Below are 23,836 nucleotides of genomic sequence, written 5' to 3' on the forward strand. Positions count from 1 at the left end.
GAAAAACCACGCGGGAACACTTCGGATCTCCTCCGAAAGTTTTCATGCTGTGAAGATTGATCTATCTGTTGATTTTTTACCTGGTTATAGGATTTTTAAGGTTGAGTTTGATTGTAAAGGCCCATAACGGAGAATTGGGTCTGAGCGGATTACGTTGTTTCAGTTTGGTGTTGCATCTCAATGCCTTAGCTTTGCGCACCTCTCGGGCAGGTATATCCGATGAGAATGGACGTGGCAGGTGTTGTGGTTGGGAAGTTATCTCACCTGTGTCCCGCCTCGGCTTTTGTGATGGTAGTCTGAGAACTGATTTTTTGTTATGCTTGTGGGGGCTTCTCTCTCCTCGGTTGGTCCCTAGGTGTGTGCTTTCTGTATCTCTGGTCTCTCTCCCGGTTTGCTCTCTCTTGCAGGTGGCAGCTTGGTATTTGATTGGGCATATTTTGAGTGTCTTTTGGTGGATTTTAACGCATAGTTCCTGCTTATTATTATCTTTTGGAGTTAATTATGGAACTAATGAATTATTTTAATGATTTTTGATAGGCTTGGGAGAAAAGCTTCGATTTTTTAGAAGAGTTTTTGAAGTTGTGAAGCAGTAAAGAGAGTGTTGTGCGAACAGACTGAGCGGTGTGCCCATACCATCTGGAATGTCCGAAATTGAAGATTGACGAGAAGATAATTGTGGGCTGACTCTTATTTTATCTTTTAGTGGACTACATCTTTATTCTTTTATGTGGGTTTGACTTTAGTTATTCACTTTGGGCTTGTGCGCCAATTATTTCTATTTCTATTAGAATTAGGTTTGCTTTAGTTTATATATATACTTTGAAACACACAATTCACGGATACAACTTTGGGGAGTAGCTACTAGACGAAAACCTTTGCTTTTAATTCCAGTTTCTTTTCTTCATTACTTCTTTTCGTAATTTATTTGTTTATTTTTCTTGTTTTATTTTATTGTGAGTTCTAGTTAATTTCTTTTATTCCAACAACGATTAGAAAAGCACTAGCAAGATTATTCTGTGATATCTAATTTGTTCTTGTACTTTATTTTATGCTTGCATCTGTCATTCACTGTGTTTATCGAGATTAATTATTTTAATCCATTAGGTAGTGCACAATATTTAGTGGGTTAGAATTAATTATACAGCCAATTGAACCGGCTATCCGTAATTATGGTTTAGGTTTGATTAGTGGTAAATTGACACATCAGGGTCAAGGAAAAGCAGTCTTAATTCAATAATCCTGCATCAGAGTTTATTGGTTTTGAATTGGGTTTCTCTAGAAATTAATATTGTCGGCTCATTAAACCTATAGAGCGTCTCTTACGGTTGTCAGTCAATTAGGGTAGTAATTAGTGAAGCGTCTTCCTGATTACCGAATAATTAAGGAGAAATAAGATCACGTCAGAAGCGTCTTCGGTGGTTATAACTGGTTTGCTTGCATGAATTAAAGTTATATTTGCATCAATGATCGGAATAATTAAGCTAGGGTGGACTTAATTGATTGCTGGAATCTTTTACTAATTGTTGGAATTTTCTATTTATTCATTAGGATTAGAAACATTGCAATTCTTTTGAATTTTATTTATTTATTTCTATTTTAGTATTTTCATATTTTTTCCCATAAATCTTGTTTGTTGAGTTACTTTGCAGGTTGAATTTTAGGAGAATTCTCACCGATCCCTTGGGAGACGATTTTGCTTGCTACTGTCTGCGCAGTGTGCGCATACCGGTTGACTGTCGGATATTTTTGGTGTAAAACGACGCACCAGTATTGGACTTCTTGCGTTGGTCTGGTCCCGGCTCGATCATTGTGGGTTCCTTGAGGGTTCCTTCTTTGGGTTCCTTCTTTCTGAGGGGGATGCTGGATCCTGGATGCGGTGTTGTCATATCCTTCACAGGGACCTTGGTGTGCGTTGGTACTTGCTCTGCTGTGTTTCTCCCGTTGGGCGCTTGGAGTGCTCTCCCTCCCTGGGTTTTCTCGCTTTTCTTCGATGTTTTCCTCTGTCTCTGGTTTAGGTGAGCCTGGCCTCCTAGGGGTGATGGTTAGGCCAGAACTTCTGAGATGGGCCTTTCCCGCTCCCCGCCAGTTCTTTTGCTATTTTTTAGACGGGCACTCTTTTTCCTCTTTTCATTGAAGAGGTTTTAATGAGGCTCGACCCTCAGTTGCGCTTGTGCACTCATGGGTCTAGGTTCTTTTTTTTTATTTTTTATTAAAATTTCTATTTCAGCAGCAGCTTGTGAGTGCTTGTTAGTGCCTTAATGTTATGCTTTATTTAGATTTGATGCTTGGTATAGTTTTTGGAGTGTTTTCAGGAAAAATCAAGAGTCAGTTGGAGGATTGTGAGAGCATGGGATCGAAGTAAGTCTCGAGAGGAATCCATGAGTGCGAACGATGCCCGAATTAGAGCCCAGACGAGGGATAACGGAGCCAACAAAGTCGGCCGCACGCAGAAGGTCGCGGCGGCGCCTCGGCGGCCGTAGGAGCACCATCGCCCGCGGTCACCACCCGCGGCCGTGGGGTGGAACCGCGGGTCCCCTACTTCTTGCCCACGATTAGAGGCCACGGTTACGGGCCGTGACCACGGGAAAAGGCTAGGCTCCCCCCAAGTGGGCCCCAGTCGCGATTTTGAGCCCTAATACCCTATTTTTTCCCCATTCTTCACATCTATCATCTCCCCCAACATTCAATACGTCTCCTACCTCCATACTAAACCCTAACCTCCATTAATACTCACACCTACCATTTGAGGAAGGCATTGAAGAGGAAGAGAGAAGATTGAAGCAAGCTCATCAATAGGATTTGTCCACTCTTTCTCTCTCTTTCATTTATGTTTCTCTTTATATTAGGTAGGTTGTTGTTGAACATGTTAGGCTAACTCTCCCTTTGATTTGAGGATTAGGCTAGATGATTATTGTAATGGATTGATTATTTGTGCTCAATATAAGTCTTGTTTGTTCCTTTGCATATTATCTTTTCAAACACTTGCTTTATATCTTGTATGGATTGTTGGCAACTTTCTATGCATTTCTAATTTGTAATTTGAATCGGGAGAGGATAATTAAAATAGATTAGGTATTTGAAACATATCAACTCGATAAACCGGGAGGTTGAGAGTATGCCGATCTTTGTGTGCTATTGGGAGTTATAGGTTAGAAGTTGACTGGGGACGGCAACTATGACCCGTAATCTATCGTTTTAGTCGTCCGGGAGGGGGCTAGAACTAGTTGGGAGATCACTCTAGATAATTAGGATCGTCAAGATTAATATTGAGCTATAATTGAAGTCCTTTGCTTGACCATCGATGCCTAGTCCCTAAATCACCTTAATCATCTTGTTAATCCTTTTTGCTTGTTTAATTTACTTAGTCTTTCAACTTGTTAGGTAATTAACTAGTTAATCAAACCACTCACCTCATTGTTTAGTCTAAATAGCTCTAGCATAATGACTTAAGGTAATCACTAGAATTTGACTACTAATCTTTGTGGAATATGACCTTGCTTCCCTACATTACAACTACACCGTATACTTGCGGCGTAGTAAAAATAATAGCGAACAAGTTTTTGGCCCCGTTGCCGGGATTAGTTTAGCTTGATTACTTGTGATATTTTGATTCATTGTGCTTAACTACTTTAGACATTTTACTTGCTTTATTTTTATTTTCAATTTTAAGATTGTGTCTTGACTCTTTGTTCTTGTTGGTTGATAGGTAGTGTATGAACACAAGGTCTAAGGGTGCACCTCTTATACCTATAGACCTTGAAGTTGAAGCTTTTTGCCGACACAACAAAGCAAGAGCAAGAAGAGATAGAGAGTTGGAGGAAGCTATGGCAGAAAATCAAGACTTAATCTGTCAACTTCAAAGGCAATTGGAGGTCATGCAAGGGCAAATCAATGAACCAGAAGCTCAAAGAAATGCGCCTCCACCACCACCTATTAGAAATATGTTCCAACCCATTGTGCAACTAGGGGGAGTGCATGCCCCGAGAATCAATGCCAACAATTTTGAGCTCAAGCCGGCTATCATAAATATGGTGCAACAAAATCAATTCGCCGGTCTCTCTCAAGATGAGCCACATGGACACCTCGGGAACTTCTTGGAGACTTGCGATACCATAAAGGTTAATGGAGTTTCGGAAGATGTCGTTCGACTTCGGCTCTTCCCTTTTTCCCTAACAGGCATGGCTAAGACGTGGTATCAAGCCTTGGAAGGTGGATCCATCTCTACGTGGGAAAATATGGCTAAAAAATTCCTTATGAAGTTCTACCCTCCGGGTAAAACCATGAAGATGAAGAAGGATATTGTTCAATTCCAACAATTTGATGGAGAGTCCTTCTATGAGGCTTGGGAGAGGTTCAAAGAAATGCTAAGGAAGTACCCCAACCATGGCTTAGATCAAAATACAATCATTTGCTCCTTCTTCACCGGATGTAGCGACGAAATGCAAAGAGATATGAATGCTTCGGCGAGTGGAGCATTGTTGGAGAAAAATCATGAGGAGGCCACCCACATCATTGAGAACTTAGCCGCAAATAGCTTTCAATTCCCGGTAGAGAGGATCAACTTGAAAAAAGTGGCGGCCACCTCAAGCTCAGACCCAATGGCCCTCTTGACGGCCCAACTAACCGCGATGAATAGCAAGATCTATGCTATATCAACATCGAAGGTCGAACCTATGGTGGAGGAGCAAGCTAACTTTGAAGATGTGAACTACATCCACAACAACAACCGAGGCTACGGGAATTTCCGCCCTTCACATCAAGGTGGTTATCAAGGCCAAGGGAAATGGCAATACACTCAAGGATTCCAACCTAACCGCCATCCTAACCTTTCTTATAGCAATCCAAACAATTTCTTGCAACCACCGATCGGATTTGCAGTGAGCAATGGCATGATCAAGGATGAGAAGAAGCTCAACCTTGAAGAAATATTGATGAAGTTCATGACCGCGACTGAAGCTCATATGACAAGAACGGATGAGAAGTTGGAGGCTCAAGCCAAGCAATTGAAAATGCTTGAGATGCAAGTGGGACAAATTGCCAAGGCTATAAACAATCAACATCAACAAGGGCAATTTCCAAGCAATACAATTGTGAATCCTAAGGAGCATTGCAAGGCTATTGCTCTAAGGAGTGGGACAACATATAAAGGGCCTAAGATGCCCGATGAAGAAGATAGAATTGGTGTTGAGGTTGAAATTGGAGATGGCAACTCCTCAAAGGAGAAAGGAGATAGAGGAAAGAAGAAGGAGGTGTATGTAGCTCCACCACTTTATTGCCCATCAATCCCTTTTCCTCAAAGCCATCAAGCCAACCACAATTGCCCTTCAAATAGCGGATCGTTCCGTTTCATGTCCAAATGGGATAGTAGAGGATGTCCTAGTGAAGGTCAACAACTTCATCTTCCCGGTGGACTTTGTAGTGTTGGACATGGTGGAAGATAAGGATGTTCCCTAGATTCTTGGGAGCTCCTTCTTGGCAACGGGGAGAGCCCTCATTGATGTTGCTAAAGGCGAACTCACTCTTCGAGTGAATGATGAGAGCTTCACCTTCTCAATCCACAAGGCACTCAAGTATAAGGATGAAGAAGAAGAAATGAGGGTGGATGAATGCAAGATGATTTAAGTGATAGAGTCCTGCATCAACATGGAGGAGTACCATACTTACAACAATCCAATGGACACTTGCCTCCTAAACCCTCTCTTCTCTTTTGTTGATAATAATGAGTTTAGTGCTTCTAACTTGTTTGTTGAGACTAATGAAATGAATTGTGTGCAGAAAATTTCACAAAGAGAGGCATATTTCTTGGATTTGAGGAATTGAGAACCAAAAGATGAAGGAGGAGAGAAGAAGACTCATAGCTTGGAATTAAAGCCTCTTCCCGAACACTTGAAATACGCTTTCCTTGGTGAGAATGAGGCGTATCCGGTAATTGTATCATCTTACCTTTGACCTCTTGAACTTGATTAATTGTTGAATGTTTTGAGGAAGTATAGGTCCGCCATAGGATGGTCAATTTCTGATTTAAAATGGATTAACCTATCGATTTGCATGCATAGGATTTTGATGGAAGATGATTTTAAACCTAAGAGGCAATGTCAAAGAATGTTAAACCCCATTATGCAAGAAGTAGTAAGAAAAGAAGTTCTCAAATTGTTACATGCGAAAATTATTTTTGTTATTTCGGATAGTGAGTGGGTTAGTCCCACTCAAGTTGTTGCTAAGGGGGGGGGGATAAACGTCATAAAAGATGAGCTCGATGAATTAATTGCAACTAGATTGGTAAATGGATGGAGCATGTGTATTGACTATAGGATGTTAAATGGCGCTACTAGAAAAGATCACTTTCCTCTTCCTTTTATTGATCAAATGTTTGATAGGTTGGCGGGGTATGAATTTTATTGCTTCCTTGATGGGTACTCCGGGTACAATCAAATCATGATTGCCCCCGAAGACCAAGAAAAGATCGTATTTACTTGTCCATATGGTATTTTTTCTTTTAGACGTATCCCTTTTGGTCTTTGCAATGCTCCCGCCACCTTTCAAAGATGCATGATGGCTATCTTTCATGATTTGATTAAAAATGTTATGGAAGTATTTATGGATGATTTCTCTATCTTTGGCAACTCTTTTGAACATTGCTTGAATAACTTGTCTATTGTGTTGCAAAGGTGTGAAGAATCTAACCTTGTCTTGAATTTGGAGAAATGTCATTTCATGGTTAGGGAAGACATTGTGCTTGGGCACAAGGTGTCTAAAGCCGGCTTGAAGGTGGATAGAGCAAATATTGTGGCTATTGAGAAACACCCACCACCTTCGAATGAAAAAGCCGTGAGGAGCTTCCTTGAGCACGCCAGATTCTACAGAAGATTCATCAAGGACTTCTCCAAGATTACCAAGCCATTATGCCACCTTCTTGAGAAGGATGCCAAATTTGAGTTTAGTGAAGATTGTTTGGTGGCCTTTGAGAAGCTCAAAAAGGCATTAGTGATTGCTCCCGTCTTGATCACACCGGATTGGTCACAACTGTTTGAACTAATATGTGATGCAAGTGACAGTGCCATTGGGGCCGTTTTAGGACAAAAGAAGGACAAACTATTTAGAGTCATCTACTATGCTAGTAGGACTCTAGATAAAGCTCAAGCCAACTACACCACCATGGAGAAAGAACTTTTGGCGGTCATGTATGCCTTCGACAAATTCCATTCTTACCTCATTGGCACCAAGACCATTGTGCACACCAACCATGCGACAATTCGGTATTTATTTGAGAAGAAGGATGCCAAGCCAAGGTTGATAAGGTGGATCCTCCTCATTCAAGAATTTGATATTAAAATTCGAGATAGGAGAGGATGTGAAAATGTGGTGGCGGATCATCTTTCAAGACTTGAGAATCCCGTGGAAGGGGAAAATACAAATGTGCCCATCAATGAGAACTTTTCCGATGAGAAAATCTTGCAAGTCAAGGCCCACACTCCATGGTATGCGGATTACATGAACTATCTTGCATCCGACATCCACCACCCGAGTTGAGTTGATACCAAAGAAAAAAATTCTTTCATGATGTGAAGTTCTTCTGGGATGAGCCGTTCTTGTATAAAAGATGTGCCGACACCATCATCCGGCGGTGTGTACCTGAAGAGGAATGGGAGGAGATCATAAGTGAATGTCATTCCTCCCCAAGTGGAGGACACTTTGGCACAAACCGAACCGCCTTCAAGGTTCTCCAAAGTGGCTTCTATTGGCCAACCATTTTCCAGGATTGCCACTCATTTATTTTGAGTTGTGATCTCTGTCAAAGAATGGGAGGAATTTTAAAGAAGCACGAGATGCCCCTTAACAATGTGATTGAAGTTAAGCTATTTAACATATGAGGCATATACTTTATGGGCCCCTTCCCAATGTCTTTCGGCTTCCAATACATTTTGTTGGCCGTGGAGTACGTTTCAAGATGGGTGGAAGCAATTTCCACCCAAACCAATGACTCCAAAGTGGTGATAAAGTTCCTCCAAAAGAATATCTTGACAAAGCATGAAACTCCAAGGGCCTTGATAAGCGATGGAGGATCCCACTTTTGCAACAAGTGGATGAGAGGCCTTCTCAAAAGGTACGGGGTGAAGCATCGGGTGACAACGACTTATCACCCCCAAGCGAATAAGTTTTGATGGCCTTTTGTATTCAATTGCTTCGAATAAGTTTTGATTTACATGTTATGAAGTGGATGAGGATTAGCACAGAAAGGCCAATGATGCTTCTTCCCTCAACACGTAGTCGAATCACGAGGTTCGTGTTTCTTCCTTCCTGCAGCATCCAATGCCTTTGATCAAATTAGTTTTAGAGTTCATTGATTGCCACTAGCTTATGCTAAACTGATTGACTGTCATAATATATCTGCATACTGTGTGATTTGATGGTGGTTGAAGTTATGGAAGTGGAAGTTCCAACAATTTTTATCAAGTTTCAATTGGGTTGTAAATAACTTTGTAGTTAAGCTTAGCCAAGTTAAGATGTTTTGGTTTCACTTTGTTTATTTTATCATAGGCTGTTTCCTCACGTGTTTATCTCTCTCTTGATTTTTGGATCATATAATTAAGGGGCGAACTTATAAGCTCCTTAACAATTTTTATAAGTTTTGAAAATAAGCTCTAACATTTTCTCCTAAAAAGTAAATTACGTAGTATCAATCTCAATCCCAATTTTATCTCTAGCTTATAAACTTCATAATATAGAATACTTGACAACTTATAAACTCTTAAGACATTAAGTTGTTACTTTTAGCTATTTTTGGAAATATTGGTTGATTTGAGATGTATTTATTTTCTAATTTCTCCCTTTTGTCTCAAAACTATAGGAACTAATGTTCTAACTTCTCAATCTTTCTTGAACTATGTGCTATTGGCTTTGGTGTATGGATGGATTGTGCTATTGTTTTTGCTTAGTGTCTGGATCAGGTCGAACTCTTGATACTTTCTTCAATATAGTTAGGCTGCATCACTGCCTTCTCATAACTTGATTAGTACTATATGTGGGTCTGAGGTTTTCTTGCTTTAAGCTAGGCCAATGCAGTTATGCAAAATATATTCTGCTTTTTCTGTAAACCTTGTTTTCTTGATTAAAAATGAGAAGGTGAATTAATTTTTCTTGAGCTTTGAAGTCTGTGTATTTTCTGCTGGGAGATATGAAGCTGCAGTTGAGTTTTGTGATCCTCTGCTCTTTCTTGTTTCAAGAATCTGAAGGTAAAATGGGCTTTGTTTTTTTTTTTTTTTTTTTTTTTAAGTTGTGAATATTTACTAAGAATATCAGAATTTAGATCCATTAAATTTTAATCTTGTTCTTGAATGTTAATTTATTATAGTGTTTGGTCGTGAGAAATTATCGATTACTTTTCCTAGTGGTGGATATAAATAATGCCTTGTTTTAGTTATGATGAACTTTGGAAGTTCAACAAGAATCTGCTTTTTTATTTCTTGAACTCGCTAGACTCTTTTATTGAATATGATATAATTCATTATGCAACACTATTTCCCACAACATTGAAACATTAGTTTAAGGCTCATTGTGAGTAGACTTAATCATTTAGGAAGAATGATATTACTATGCTGTGTTTTAAGCATATTCTGCAACACATTTTTGTAGGGAAAAATTGAGCGACTACTCGGAGAAAATCAGAGTCGTGTTTAGAAAACGAATGCACGCGATCAGGTTCGGGGAGAACCTGGGCTCGAAGAAGGCTTCGTGGATGAGGCTTTGATGCTGGAGTCGTGTTTTCAGCTGTACACCGCCAACTACTACCCGTCGTACCCGGAACCCGATCAGGCTATCGGCATTCCGGCGCATACGGATCACGGCCTTCTCACCTTTCTCATACATAACGGAGTCGTAGGTCTCCAGATCCAACACAATGGGGAGTGGTTCGACATCATGTCGAAGCAAAATGCAATCCTCCTTAACAACGTTGACCATCTTGAGGTAAATCCACCGAGGTACCACTTGTGAATTTCTATGAATACAAAAAGGTTTTTGTTTAGAATCTTTTATGTATTTCGATTTTTAAGTTTTTACAATTCACCTCATTGATGGTTCACCTCGGGACCTATGCTTACTTAAAGCTAACTTCACATCTAGTTAAGTATTGAGGATGAAGAGTGAATGAACATTTGAAATGTAAATCCATGCAATATTCTGCATTTCTTTCGAGGAATTATGTAGAATAGATAATGGCAAAATTCCTATTGATAAGAGATTCTTATGTTTGGTAAATAACATCATTAGTCATTATATATATATATATATATATATATATATATATATATATATATAGATATCAAGGTAGAAATTCTTATGTTTGGTAAATGTTATGCAGCTGCATAAATGTTATCTGCAAATGAGAGACTATGATGAGAGATTCAAACAATTGGAACAAGAACTCCAGGTTAGCCTGCTTATACACTCCTTTATGGTTTATATTGCAACATGACGATAAATATCTTTGATGGTTGCTTTTTTTTTATTCCACATAATTTATTTGGATTATTTTTCTATTGGCAGGTTGAGCTTGTGTGTCGGGTTCTCTCCTGAGTTAGTTGCTACAGATTCATCATAGCAGGTTGACCAACTAGTTCTTGAAGACTTGGTGCTAGATCACATAGTATCATAGATTTTCATTTTTTATAATTAGTACTTTCAATTTTGAATCGAAATATGCAATGATCATATATACTTGATACTTGGTTCATTCGGATGATAATGTATGAATATTTTGGATGATATATAATATTGTTATTGTTGATTTTATTATTTTGTTGTTCTAAAGTTATTTATTTATTTCATGATATAAATAACATAAAAATTGAGAAAAAATATTAAATATTAAAAATAACGGTTAAAACCATTATAAAAAGTAAAAAAAAAAACTGTTAACTATGATGGAAAAAAATAAATATATATCTAATACATAACCGTAAAAACAATAATACATAACGGTAGGAACCGTTATGTATTTCTTACATAGATAACGGCTAAAACCGTTATAAAAAGTACAAAAAACTGTTAACTATGATGGAAAAAAATAAATATATATCTAATACATAACGGTAAAAATAATAATACATAACGGTAGGAACCATTATGTATAACCTTTATAGATAACGGATGCGTACCGTTATGTATGAGCGCATCATACCGTTATTTATGCTACTATACATAACGATTTTTGAAACGTTGTCTATGATACGTATCATAGACAACGGTAGTATACACAACGGTTTTTTGGGTCATAGATAACGGAAAAAATCCGTTATCTATGAGCGTTTTTCTAGTAGTGGTTCTAAACACTTGAGAGTTGAGTGCATCATTGAAATATCCAACTTGTGAGGATTCAAGCTTGGAGGCTATAATGTTGAACTCATTATCACTTGTGACTTCTTGGAATGCATTTCTACTTGTGATACATTTTTGAAAATTTTGAAGCCCTTGAAATGACACCAATTCATGCTCACGTTGCCTTCTAAAACTAGCACATCTCTAAAGCTCTATAATCTTGTATCTTGTCCTTCAACTATATAACTGCTGAGCTCCTCTTTGAAGAGATGATCTTCCAAATGATCTTCCAAACTCTTGTTGGGCATGTACTCGTACACCAGCAGCCTCTGGATTCCTCTCTCTCCATCCACACCAAAACGTCACCTGCCTGAGAAAAGCGGAACCTTGAGTTAGTACAAAGATAGAGAGCATTGCAATATATAAACTAAAATAACTGCACATAGAGAGTTGAAAATGAAGTCACCTGAGGCAAAATAACACTTGTATGTGAAATGAGGTCTAACCATCAATATTAACTACTACTTAAACAAAAACAATCCAAAGTGCTAAAGAAAGTAAATGAGATATATATCGTTTAGCCATAAAATCCAGCCACCACTTTAACCAAAGTTGTAAACAATTCAAAATTTTGACCTCCTGATGCGCAGTTTGCTTGAATTTCTCAGTCTGCTTTGCTAGCCTAATCTTCTTTAGAACATACCTGCATTTCATAAAACTTGAGCAAAATAATTACCCCCAAAGATACTCAACTTTAGTTTAAAAATGGACCATTATTTACCTATTCTTTTCAACTTTGTGATGAACAAGAAATGCAGCTCTCGAAGCTCTGTCTTGTATCAGTAAATCTAGAAGAAGTTGAAAGCCTATCAGGTACAGATTTTTCTACTGGATGAAAGGGGTCATGTACAACCTCTTTTGAGCCATTAAATTGGAACACAAAATCTTCAAATAGCAGTAGTACTGAAGTTTAGAAAACTCATTTAACAATTATTTCATTCAAGTATAAAATTAGCCTTGCATTAAACTACATTAGCTCAACCTATGAAAATTCAAACTAGTACTTCTCAATTTTTTAGAGCACTGTGAAGCACAAATGAGTTGACCAACAAGAAATTCATTAAATCAATCAAAAGAAACAAGATAAATTTCAATCTATTAACTAGGATAAATATCTATCTATTAACTACAAACATTCCAACACCTCACAAAATTCCATCAACTAAAATTCAATTTATAACCCTAGCGAGAGTCATACCTGCGGGGGGGGGGGGGCAGACGAAGACGAGCTTGTGGTCGCTAGGCAGCATGGTTTGGGGCGAACCTCGCCAGAAATTTGCAGCCATATGCGTGAAATAGGCTCTGAATTGTTGAGCGATGATATGGGTTCGACGGAGCTATTTTCTCGTAGCAAGGGGCGGCGCCGAACAAGGTAGCGTCACGCGGCTAGAGGCTGCGGCACGACTCCTAGGGTTCACGGCGGCGAGTGGCACGGCCATGGTGGAGAGAGCAGAAGATGATAGCGATTTTGGAGTCGCTGCTTTGTTGAAGACGAAGCGCCCTAGGGTGAAGTTATTGGGAACTTAATGAAATATTTTAATCCTAGTTTTGATGATACAAAAATCCTTAGGTTTCACTTGTAATAGACTAGAACTGCTCGAACTCAACTGTTAGAGTTCTTTTTCTAGTTTAGTTGCTGTTCTTAAGACTAAAGCCGGATGACTGAAGACTGAAGCTGCCGACTGATGTAACGATGAAAGGCAGAGTCAAATATTGATATTTGACTGACCAGTCCAAGAATCAGTTATGACTGATTACTTAATGCGACCCATGTGGATTCAGCGGACTGATACTAAAGTCAAGTATTAGTTAAACATTTTTCCTCGGACTAAAGCTCCAAAGCCTAAAGGAAGCCACGCACTCCAGAAGTAGAGCCGCATGAAATGCAGAGATTTCGAGGATCGTCTTTTCTCTGCAGAGCCTTCCTTTTTGGTGATTACCTTTTCAGAGACGTCGTATCTCCTGCTCTCAAAGTAGCCGTTCTCACCAAACAAAGGAACCTCGAAGATTGAAGTCTCAGCAAAGTTAAAATCTATCTCCAACGGATGAATTCTTGAAGACCATTTCAGCCAACGGATCTATTCAAGACCTTTCCTATATATAGAGCTCGAGGATCACTTCAATCTTCACCGATTCAACTACACAAGCTGAAACGCTGGCGAATTCGTTAGTCAGCAATTCAAAGTCATTCCAAAGTTTGAATCGAAGAAGAGAATCACAAAGCCAAAAATTAGTCACTGCTGATTGCATACATTCTCTTAGAACTTAGGCAAATATTTTATATCCAAAGTTTAGGTATAACTAATTACGGAGAACTTGTTCTTTGTAATCTAGTTGGCAAGTTTTCGAACCTCTTTTCAACTGACCGAATCGAGAGTTTGAGCCGAGAGGAGTTCAGAACAGTGTTCTGACTGCAAGAGATCTTAGTCTTTGCGGAAAGGCATAGTTTTGTCTCAGTGAAGCTAAGAGTGAGAAATCCAACCCAGTGTGTTGGTAATGAAGATTGGATCTTCGATTGTTTAGGTTTGCTGTGCACCCGTAAGCACAAGCCCAGTGAAGTTGTCAGTCTGATCAACTGACCGTGGATGTAAGAAGTATTTTTCGAACCACGTAAAAATCTCTTTGTTGTTTATCGCTTTCAGTATTTACTTTCCTTATCTGGGCACAAACATTTATCAACTGAAATTGATTAATAGCAAAGTGAAACACAAATCTTGATAACTTGCTTAATCACAAAGGCTATTTCGAAAGAAAAGTTTTCCGCTGCCAGTAATATTAATCTAACTGATAAATCTCCGGATAGTCAGTAAGATTCATATTACTCCTCTGTTTTACAAACTCGACTGAAGCCTAACGTGAATCAGTTAAAGTCTTTGACTTAACTGATATCTCTTTACTGAAGAGTGTTCAGTATCAATCGCCAACCAAAGTTTCACTAATCTCTTTTAACTGAAAAAGTTTGCGTCAGTTTGTTTTCATTTGAAAAATAACCTATAGGTGTATTCCCCCCCCCCCTCATACACCTATTCGAGATCCCAAGGGACCTAACAGAAGTGTATCAGGCCGTGGGGAACTCGGGTGGAGGAAGAACCCTCTTTGGCCTGCTGAAGAGGATGGTGGAAATTTCTGCCTCGATCGATTGGAGCCCCGAGCTTTGAATTAGAAAACCCTAAACGAAGATGATTTTTTGAGAAACTGGATGTGTGAAGGATCACCCATCGATTTGGGGATTTTTATAGAGATGGTGTTGGCTGCTTGCTATATGGTAAATAGATTACCAATTTTTTTTCAGTTAAAATATATTTAAAATTGTGTAGGAGTATTATGATATTTTTGAGGGAGTATACTTTATTATGTAGTAAAATAGTATGGTAATAGGTGATTAATTTGAGATTCTAAATTTAAACTTATTATTATATTGTCTTTAATTTTTTTTATTTACTTATTTAATTTATAAAAAATAGTATATGTGGTCTGACGATGTTTGAAATTTGAACATCTCATTCAATGATCATTAATTTGAACATCAAGATAGGAGTATTTTATCTTTTTTTTAGTAATTTTTAAATAATTAAAATAAATTTTAATTTATTTAAATAGTAATTAAAAAATATTTTTTTTTGTAATTTTTAATTTTGAGATCAATAGGTTTTATTATTATTTAAAATATATATATTATACTAGTTTTAAAAGATAAATTAGTTAAAATTATTTCATTTTTAATAATTAAAATTAACTATAACTTATTTAAATACAAATTTGAAAAAAAAAATTATACTTTTATTTTTAGATAAACATGTATATAGTATTTGTTTAAGAAAATAGAAATACTGTGGTTTTAAAAAAATTATAAAAAACTTGGAAAAAATGAAAAAAAAAATTCTCATAACAGTTAATTAAATTTCTAATATGAAAATTTATACTCCCTCCGTCCGCAATATCGTTTCCACATTGTGGACGGCGCGGGTTTTAAGAAAAGTAGTGGATAGTAGTAGATAGTAGTGGACATTGTAGTGAGTGGAGTTTGGGTCCCACTATTGTTGTGAGTGGAAGTTTGTGAACCCTACTTCTATAAATGGAAGTGGAAACGATATCGCGGATGGACCGAAATGACAAATGTGGAAACGATATCGCGGACGGAGGGAGTAATAATGTTTACTTTTAATCCATTAAAATGATAATTTAAAATAATTTTTTTCTTATTTTTAATGTTTAGATAAACAAGTTTTTGATTAAGAAAATAGATATATTATGGTTTTCAAAAAATAAATTGATAAAAAAATGAAAAAAAAAGATACACATACATAACTGTCCTCGTAACGGATGAAATAACCGTTGTTAAAAACATTCATATATAACGGTTCTCCTAATGCTTACATTGTTGTTGGGAACCTTGTGGAATATCCTAACCCTTGTTTTGATGATACCAAAAATCATAGGACTTATTTGTAATAGACTGGAATCGTTTTGAACTCAAGTGTTAGAGTTCGTTTCTAGTTTAGTTGCGGTGTCGAAGACTGAAGACTGAAGAATGAAGACTGAAGACTGAAGACTGGAGTTACCAACTGAAGTATCAGTTGAAGAATCAGTTGAAGACTGATTATTTAATGCGCGCAATGGACTGATACTAAAGTCAAGTATCAGTTGAACATTCCTCCTAGGACTGATCTTCCAACGTTCAGAGGAAGCCACGTACGCACAAGTACAGCCGCATTAAATGCAGAGATATCACAATATCTTATCTCTGCAGAGGTCATTCCTATCTGGTGGTTACTTTTCAGAGATGTCACTTCTCCTGTCCATCAAAGAGAGCCGTTTCCACACAGACAAGGAACCTCGAAGATTGAAGCCTCAGCCCAAATTCGAATTGCTCTCCAACGGAAGAAATCTTGAGAACGATTTACGCCAACGGATCTATTCAAGAGTTCTCCTACAAATAGCGCTCGAGGATCACTTCAATCTTCACCGATTCAACGACATAAGCTAAAGCTCTGCTGAAATTGCTACTCAGCCTAAAGCTTAACCGCCCAAAGCTTGAATCGAAGAAGAGAATTCCAAAGCCAAAATCAGTCTCTACTGATTACATACATTCTCTTAGACCCTAGGCATTTATCTGTTTACCCAGAAGCCAAAGGTCAAACTTGCTTCAAAGAACTTGTTCTTTGTAAGTATAGTTGGCACTCGTTTAAACCTCTCCTCCATAAGAGTGTTTGAGTGATTCGGAGTTCAGGAAGGTACTCTGAACTCTGAGTGAGAAGTCTGAGCACGAGGTGTGCTTAGCAGGGAAATCCTACGCGAGGTGTGTGGGTGCTGAAGAGAGTTTATCTTCAGTTTATGGTTGTGTGCACCAGGCAAGCACACGGGTACGGTTTGCAGTGCACCAGGCAAGCACTTGCGGAGTGGATTGTTGGTCTGATCAACCAGCCGTGGATGTAGGAAAGGGTTTTTCCGAACCACGTAAAAGTCTCTGTGTTATTTACAGCTTTCAGTTTTACATTCAATACTTGTGCGATTTCAATTGATAAAACTGAACACTGACTAACAGGAAAGAGAAACCTTAATCCAACTATCTGCTCCACCGAGGCTATTCGAAACTAAGTTTAATTTCCGCTGCGTATGATATCAATCTGACTGATCTATCCTCTGATAGTAAGGAAGAGTGATATCATCTCTATCTTTGCAAACACGACTGAAGCCCTTACGTGGATCAGTTAAGTTCCAGTGACTTAACTGATAACTCTTTACTGAAGAGCTTTCAGTATCAGTCGTCAACCCTGTTGGTCAAAACTAATTTCGGTAAAACAGGTGTCTTGTTTGCATGTAAAGTTTCGCTTTAATCTCTGACTGAGATCCCTCTGATTAAGGTCGGTAGATTGTTGTAAAAATAACCTATAGGTGTATTCCCCCCCCCCCATACACCTATTCGAGACCCCCCGGACCTAACAATTGTCGTTATAAAATACTGACTCATAGATAATGCTTCGCATAACGGTTCAGGCTTAGCGTTATGTGTCCATGTTCTTACATAACAGTTTTCGTAACGGTAGAAGATGCACATATATAACGCTTTTCGTAATGGTTCAGGAATACCGTTATCTTTGTGACTAATAGATAACGCTAATACATAATGCATTACTTAAAACTGTTATCTATGCATATACATAACAGTACATAGATAACGATTTTTTTGAAAATCGTTATCTATTATAAAAAAAGGCGCTCATAGATGATGGTGTTGTGTTATGTATGTGCGTTTTTGGTGTAGTGATTTCTCTTCTCTTCGTCGTTTGGGGACAAACAACACTTTAAGTTTGGGGGTTAACCAACATGGTTTTGGTACCTCATTTTCGTATGAATTGTTATCATTTTTCTTCATGTTTTGCTTGTGAGTGCTTGTTTGTGCCTTAATGTTATGCTTTATTTAGATTTGATGCTTGGTATAATTTTTGGAGTGTTTTTAGGAAAAATCAAGAGTCAATTGGAGGATTGTGAGAGCATGGGATCGCAGTACGTCTTGAGAGGAATCCATGAATGCGAACAGCGCCCGAATCAGAGCTCGAACGAGGGAGAACGGAGCCGAAAAAGTCAGCCGCGCGCAGAAGGTCGCGGCCGCGGCCCGGCGGTCGTGGGAGCACCATCGCCCGCAGTCACCACCCGCGGCCGCGGGTTAGGACCGCGGGCCTCTTTCCTCGGCTCCAAAGGACCCCCGCGGTCACCACCCACGGCCGCGGGGTGGGACCGCGGGTCCCATGCTTCTTGCCCATCATTAAAGGCCGCGGTCACGGGCCGTGACCACGGGAAAAAGGCATGGCTCCTCCCAAGTGGGCCCCAGTCGCGATTTTGAGCCCTAATACCCCATTCCCACCCCCCCCCATTCTTCATATCTATCATCTCCCCCAACATCCAATACACTCTCCTACCTCCATACTAAACCCTAACCTCCATTAATACTCACACCTACCATTTGAAGAAGGCATTGAAGAGGAAGAGAGAAGATTGAAGCAAGCTCATCAATAGGATTTGTCCACTCTTTCTCTCTCTTTCATTTATGTTTCTCTTTATATTAGGTAGGTTGTTGTTGAACATGTTAGGCTAACTGTCCCTTTGATTTGGGGATTAGGCTAGATGATTATTGTAATGGATTGATTATTTGTGCTTAATATAAGTCTTGTTATATAGTTTCTTTGCATATTATCTTTTCAAACACTTGCTTTATATCTTGTATGGATTGTTGGCCACTTTTTATGCATTTCTAATTTGTAATTTGAATTGGGAGAGGATAATTGAAATATATTAGGTGATTGAAACATATCAACTCGATAAATCGGGAGGTTAAGAGTTGGGTGAGAGTATGTCGATCTTTGTGTGCTATTGGGAGTTATAGGTTAGAAGTTGACCGGGGACGGCAACTATGACCCGTAATCTATCGTTTTAGTCGTCCGGGAGGGGGCTAGAACTAGTTGGGAGATCACTCTAGATAATTAGGATCGTCAAGATTAATATTGAGCTATAATTGAAGTCCTTTGCTTGACCATTGATGCCTAGTCCCTAAATCACCTTAATCATCATGTTAATCCTTTTTGCTTATTTAATTTACTTAGTCTTTCAACTTGTTAGGTAATCAACTAGTAATCAAACCACTCACCTCATTGTTTAGTCTAAATGGCTCTAGCATAATAACTTAAGGTAATCACTAGAATTTGACTACTAATCCTTGTGGAATACGACCTTACTTCCCTATATTGCAACTACACCGTATACTTGCGGCGTAGTAAAAATAATATCGAACAACAGTCATTTCATACATATCCTCAATTCGCACGGTGGCAATCCAAGGACTTTAAAGTCTTGGACCCTATTTACGGGCCCCTGGCGAAATCCTCAATATAATGGTTGCAACCCTTTAACATGTAATCGCATTGTGGCAATCCAAGGACCTTTCCGTCCTGGACCCTATTTACGAACCCATAGGAATACATGAATTATAACCTCAAATCGCATTGTGGCAATTCAAGGACTATGAAGTCCTAGACCCTATTTACGGGCCCCTAGCTATAAATGTAATTCATAACACATATGGTAAACACTTAATATATATTAAAATGAACAATAAATAACCACAACATGTATTTAAATAAATTCCACACCTGAAACTTGAGTAATTATAATCAAAGTCAACGTCTTAGTCGTGTCGCACTTAATTACATAAAATCAAATAATATATAAGAAAAGAAGACTTAAAAAGTTATTATTATTATTATTATTATTATTATTATTATTATTATTATTATTATTATTATTATTATTATTATTATTATTATTATTATTATTATTTGCTTCGTGTGTGTGTGAATGGAAATAATAGAAAACAAGATTAGAAATTTTACCTCAGAGTGCGATTGTCAACCATTTATAAAATTTTTGTAGTATTGATGTGTTAATTTAACTATTTCGCCATCAATCTAGTTAAGTTACTATTATTTTATTAGTTTAAGTTTGTTGAATCATGCAATTTAGTCTTTATAGGCTTGATGATATAACTTCCGATTTATACACGTATCATATAAATATACATGTGTTTACATTATATTATTTATTTATTTATTATTGAACACATGATGACAAGGCTTGATAGGATATAGAAATATAAGATCATTAGGCGAACTGATGAAATCTCTCGCAACTAAACCCTAGCTGCGCCGCCTCCATGCAGATCGCCGGAACGCCGCCGATCAACCAACAACCGCTGACGAATACGATGCCAGTCAGCCAGCAGCCCCTTCTGTTTGACAAGGCGGGGCTTAACCTGCCGCAAGTCTCGAACAATTTCTCGCCTGAAAGTCTTCATGGAATTCATTCTGAGAAAGATATAATCGATGGTGAATCTTCAAAGGGTGTGGTTGAGGAACAGACTTCATCTCCTGAAAGAAATCGTCGGTTTACCCATGACGCTAAACTCACACCTTCCTTGACTAGGGTTTCGGATTCTCGTGAGGAAGACACTACTAAGAAGGCCTCGGCGACGGAGTCTCACCGGCCGAACGCCTCTTCTTACGCTTCGCTTCTGAGAACACGACAAATTGAACGTACGCCGGATGTGCTTGTCCATCGTTTCACTTCGCTTCAACCGGATGTCTCTGGTGAAATTCCCACCCTTAGGGTTCCTAAAGAGCATCTGCTGCCCAAGATAAATCAATTTGAACATGCTTTAATCGGTCGCCTTCTTGTTCGGAAAGGAGAGAAGCCCCGCCTTCTCAAGGACCTTAAACGTGATCTTCAGACGGTTTGGAAGACTGCTAATGATTGGAAAATCATCCCCATGGGAAAGAGCTTCTACACGATTAAATTCAATACGGCAGAAGACAAGGTGCTGGTTCAGAAAAACACTTCTTGGGAGTTACCTTTTGGCACTATGCGATTACGTCAATGGGTGCGATACTTCGACCCTTACAAGGAAATTTCGTCCCTTTGTGAAGTGTGGATGCGCATTTACTACTTACCCTTAGAGTTTTGGACTCTGGATGTCATTACGGGTATTGGAAGAGCGCTGGGATCGCCCATCAAAGTTGATGGCGCCTCTGCTCGTGGAGCGGCTGGGCATTATGCTCGCATTCTGTTGGAGATCGACCTCTCTCGTCCTCTTCCGGAGGCATTGTTGGTTGACGGGGAGGAGCGTTCCTTTCACGTTGAATTCGAATTCGAACAACTCCCGGCCTTCTGTTCAAAATGTAAGATTACGGGACATTCAATTGACAAATGCAACAGAATTAAGAACAAGACCAAAGAAGACAGCAGGAAGGGGAAAGCTATAGATATATCTATGGATAAAGATAAGGAAATTATTTCTAAGGGACCTAATAAGGAAGATAGAGCGCCAAACTGGAGACCTCGCAACCAGAATAGGATTGCCCAGGCTCATACGTCGCCAGTTATTACTGATAATCAGTTTAGAGTTTTGGACCAAGTTTCTGTTGAAGAAAATCATATTCAGCCAACGCGGGGGACGATATGTCCTGGTCAGGCTTTGGTTTCATCTGATAGGGATGTTGGAACTGATGCTGTGGAGGGAGGAGGATCTCTTTCGGGGCCGGATATTTTACAAGCGATCACTGCTCCGGTTATTGAAGAGAACCATCAGAACATTCAAGAGCAAGTTTTTTATGCCCAGCACGACACCAATGAAGTGGAGGAAAGTGACTCGGGAGAGGAGTTGGATGGGATAGCAGATGGTGGTACGAAGATGGTAGACGCAACAACACAACAGACCGTCATCTTGGAAGGATCAATAACTCGAGATTTAAATTGTGACAAGCAGGAAAAGATGATGGACAGTGCAATTAAAGCTCAGCGAATCGTGGATACCTTCAGGAATAATGAGGCTGAGACTCAGGTTAAAAAAAGGGGGAGACCGCCGAAAGATGTCGCTGCCAAGAAGTCGTTAATTCATGGGGAAGGTATAAAGAGTCGCCTGCGGAAGGCGGTGGATCAACAACCCAATCATCAAGCCGAAGACTTTATCAAAAACAAACTTTACAAAGCTTGGGAAGCAGGTGACAAGCCTAGAGATTTCATTATCACGTCTGGGGGATCGGCGAGTGATAGAGCTTTAAACAACGTTGCAGCTAAGAGCTGGGCAGCAGAAGTGGAATCGGGTGAAAACCCGGCCACGAATTCTCATTCTTTTTTATGAATGTTCTCGTATGGAACGTCCGGGGTCTTACGGACGAAACCAAACGAGTTTTAAAGGAGCATTGTCGTTCCTTCTCTCCTGTCATTGTTGGACTTATTGAACCGAAGATGGATTTCAAGAAGACGTATTCTAGATTTTGGCGTTCTCTTAATCTTATTGTAGGAATATTAAATTGAATTAATACCCGATTGCCCGATGATCGTTTCTTGGATTATTATTAATTCATCATACAACGATTAATTCCTAACATGCTCCTATGAATTTAACAGCTGCACACAGGTGTTAGGAAAACTTACTTGAAAATCGGATGCACAGATGGTTGATGATCGCGTCGAATGATTCAGACTCCAGCTCTGATCTTCTCGACTGTATCCCGCTCAATTCCCAACGTTGGATGGACAACGAGCTATGAGAACTCCCAAGACAGAAAAGCCAATCACGTTTTTCTGCGCCCCCTCTCTGCTCTCAAAACCCTAATTTTGATCAGTGTATTTTCCTGAGAGCTGACAGCTGTATTTAATAGATAATTAAATACGTATGGGGCGCTGCAATCTTTGTGATAGGCGACTTCTGCCCTACTTGGGCTAGGAGACATTGGGCCAGCCCAGGGACCAGATACAAGGAATAAAGATGGGCCTCAAATAAATTAATTTATCTATGGTCAGCCCAGACCATAATTAATTTATAAATATCAGTTCATTCCACTAGAGAACCGATACTGACTTACCCCTTTATTGCCGGTGATGAGTCGGGGCTTGTATTTAGACTTATTAAATCTCCGTATTTAAAATATCCGACATCCATTAATTAATTAGAGCTCTGACAGCTTAAATTAATTAATCTCTTAATAATTCCTTAAGCAGTACCACTCAATCTTTATTATTACGCCTGAACTTAATCAACCTGCAGGGTTTAGCGCAATAAACCTTATTGAGCTCCTTAAGGGGATGTCATTATCCTATACCGGATACGGGTACTAATACAGATAATCAAATATCATATATTAACCGCTATCACCCAAGATACAGAGTACTCGAGTTAGTATATAACTTTCACCCATAGTAAGTCAAAGTGATATACGAGTTAACATATATATCTGAATACTTATTAGTATTAAGATTTATGAGTCACCGAGATCTTGATTCTTCACTTAAGTCAGATAGAAGAATACATCTCAAACTGTGGTCCTATCAATACGTAATGACGTACCAGTATAGACAAGTAGCCAAGACAAACTACTTCCATCTATACTGCAGCCTAAACCAATAACTTGTCCTAGAGTTATTTCGGCTGTGATCATATTATATCTCTTAAGGTTATTCCAATTATATGGTCTTCTGTGATCTACAACACACCATATAATCTACTTATACAGAGATAAAGAACATACATATGCAATCATGAACACAATCAGATAGGAGATAAGAATAGTGAATAACAGGAATCATTGTATACAAGCATAAAGTTCTTGCTTTCAGTATACAAATCCAACACTTATGCCTTGTTTTCAAAATTCTAGAGGCAATATGAGCTCGAACATTTGGGTTTTTTGTCATCCCTCTGTGAGTTATGACGTGATTTTCTCTTCGGAACAGGTGGTTGTCATGAATTGCAGCTGGTCTGCATGGAATTTCAAAATTGCGGTGGTGCATGGGGCCAATACGCATGCTGGTCGTCGAAGCCTTTGGCTTGATCTCCTCAGTCATATTGATGGCAATGTGGTCTTCATTGGTGATTTCAACGCGGTTAAAGGCGCCCATGAAAGAAGTA

At 38.9% G+C, this 23,836-nt stretch overlaps 1 non-coding gene and 1 pseudogene across 1 annotated transcript; both read right to left on the bottom strand.

Moving 5' to 3' along the window:
* The window catches only part of LOC131023011 (uncharacterized), a 188,085-nt pseudogene that overhangs the window by 24,604 nt on the left and 139,645 nt on the right, over window positions 1-23,836 (bottom strand).
* LOC131024060 (small nucleolar RNA R71) lies at window positions 4,284-4,390 on the bottom strand. Its single transcript, XR_009101654.1, has one exon. It is a non-coding gene; the product is annotated as a small nucleolar RNA R71 (small nucleolar RNA).

The sequence above is a fragment of the Salvia miltiorrhiza genome, chromosome 4, assembly GCF_028751815.1.
Source record: "Salvia miltiorrhiza cultivar Shanhuang (shh) chromosome 4, IMPLAD_Smil_shh, whole genome shotgun sequence".
Lineage (NCBI taxonomy): Eukaryota > Viridiplantae > Streptophyta > Magnoliopsida > Lamiales > Lamiaceae > Salvia > Salvia miltiorrhiza.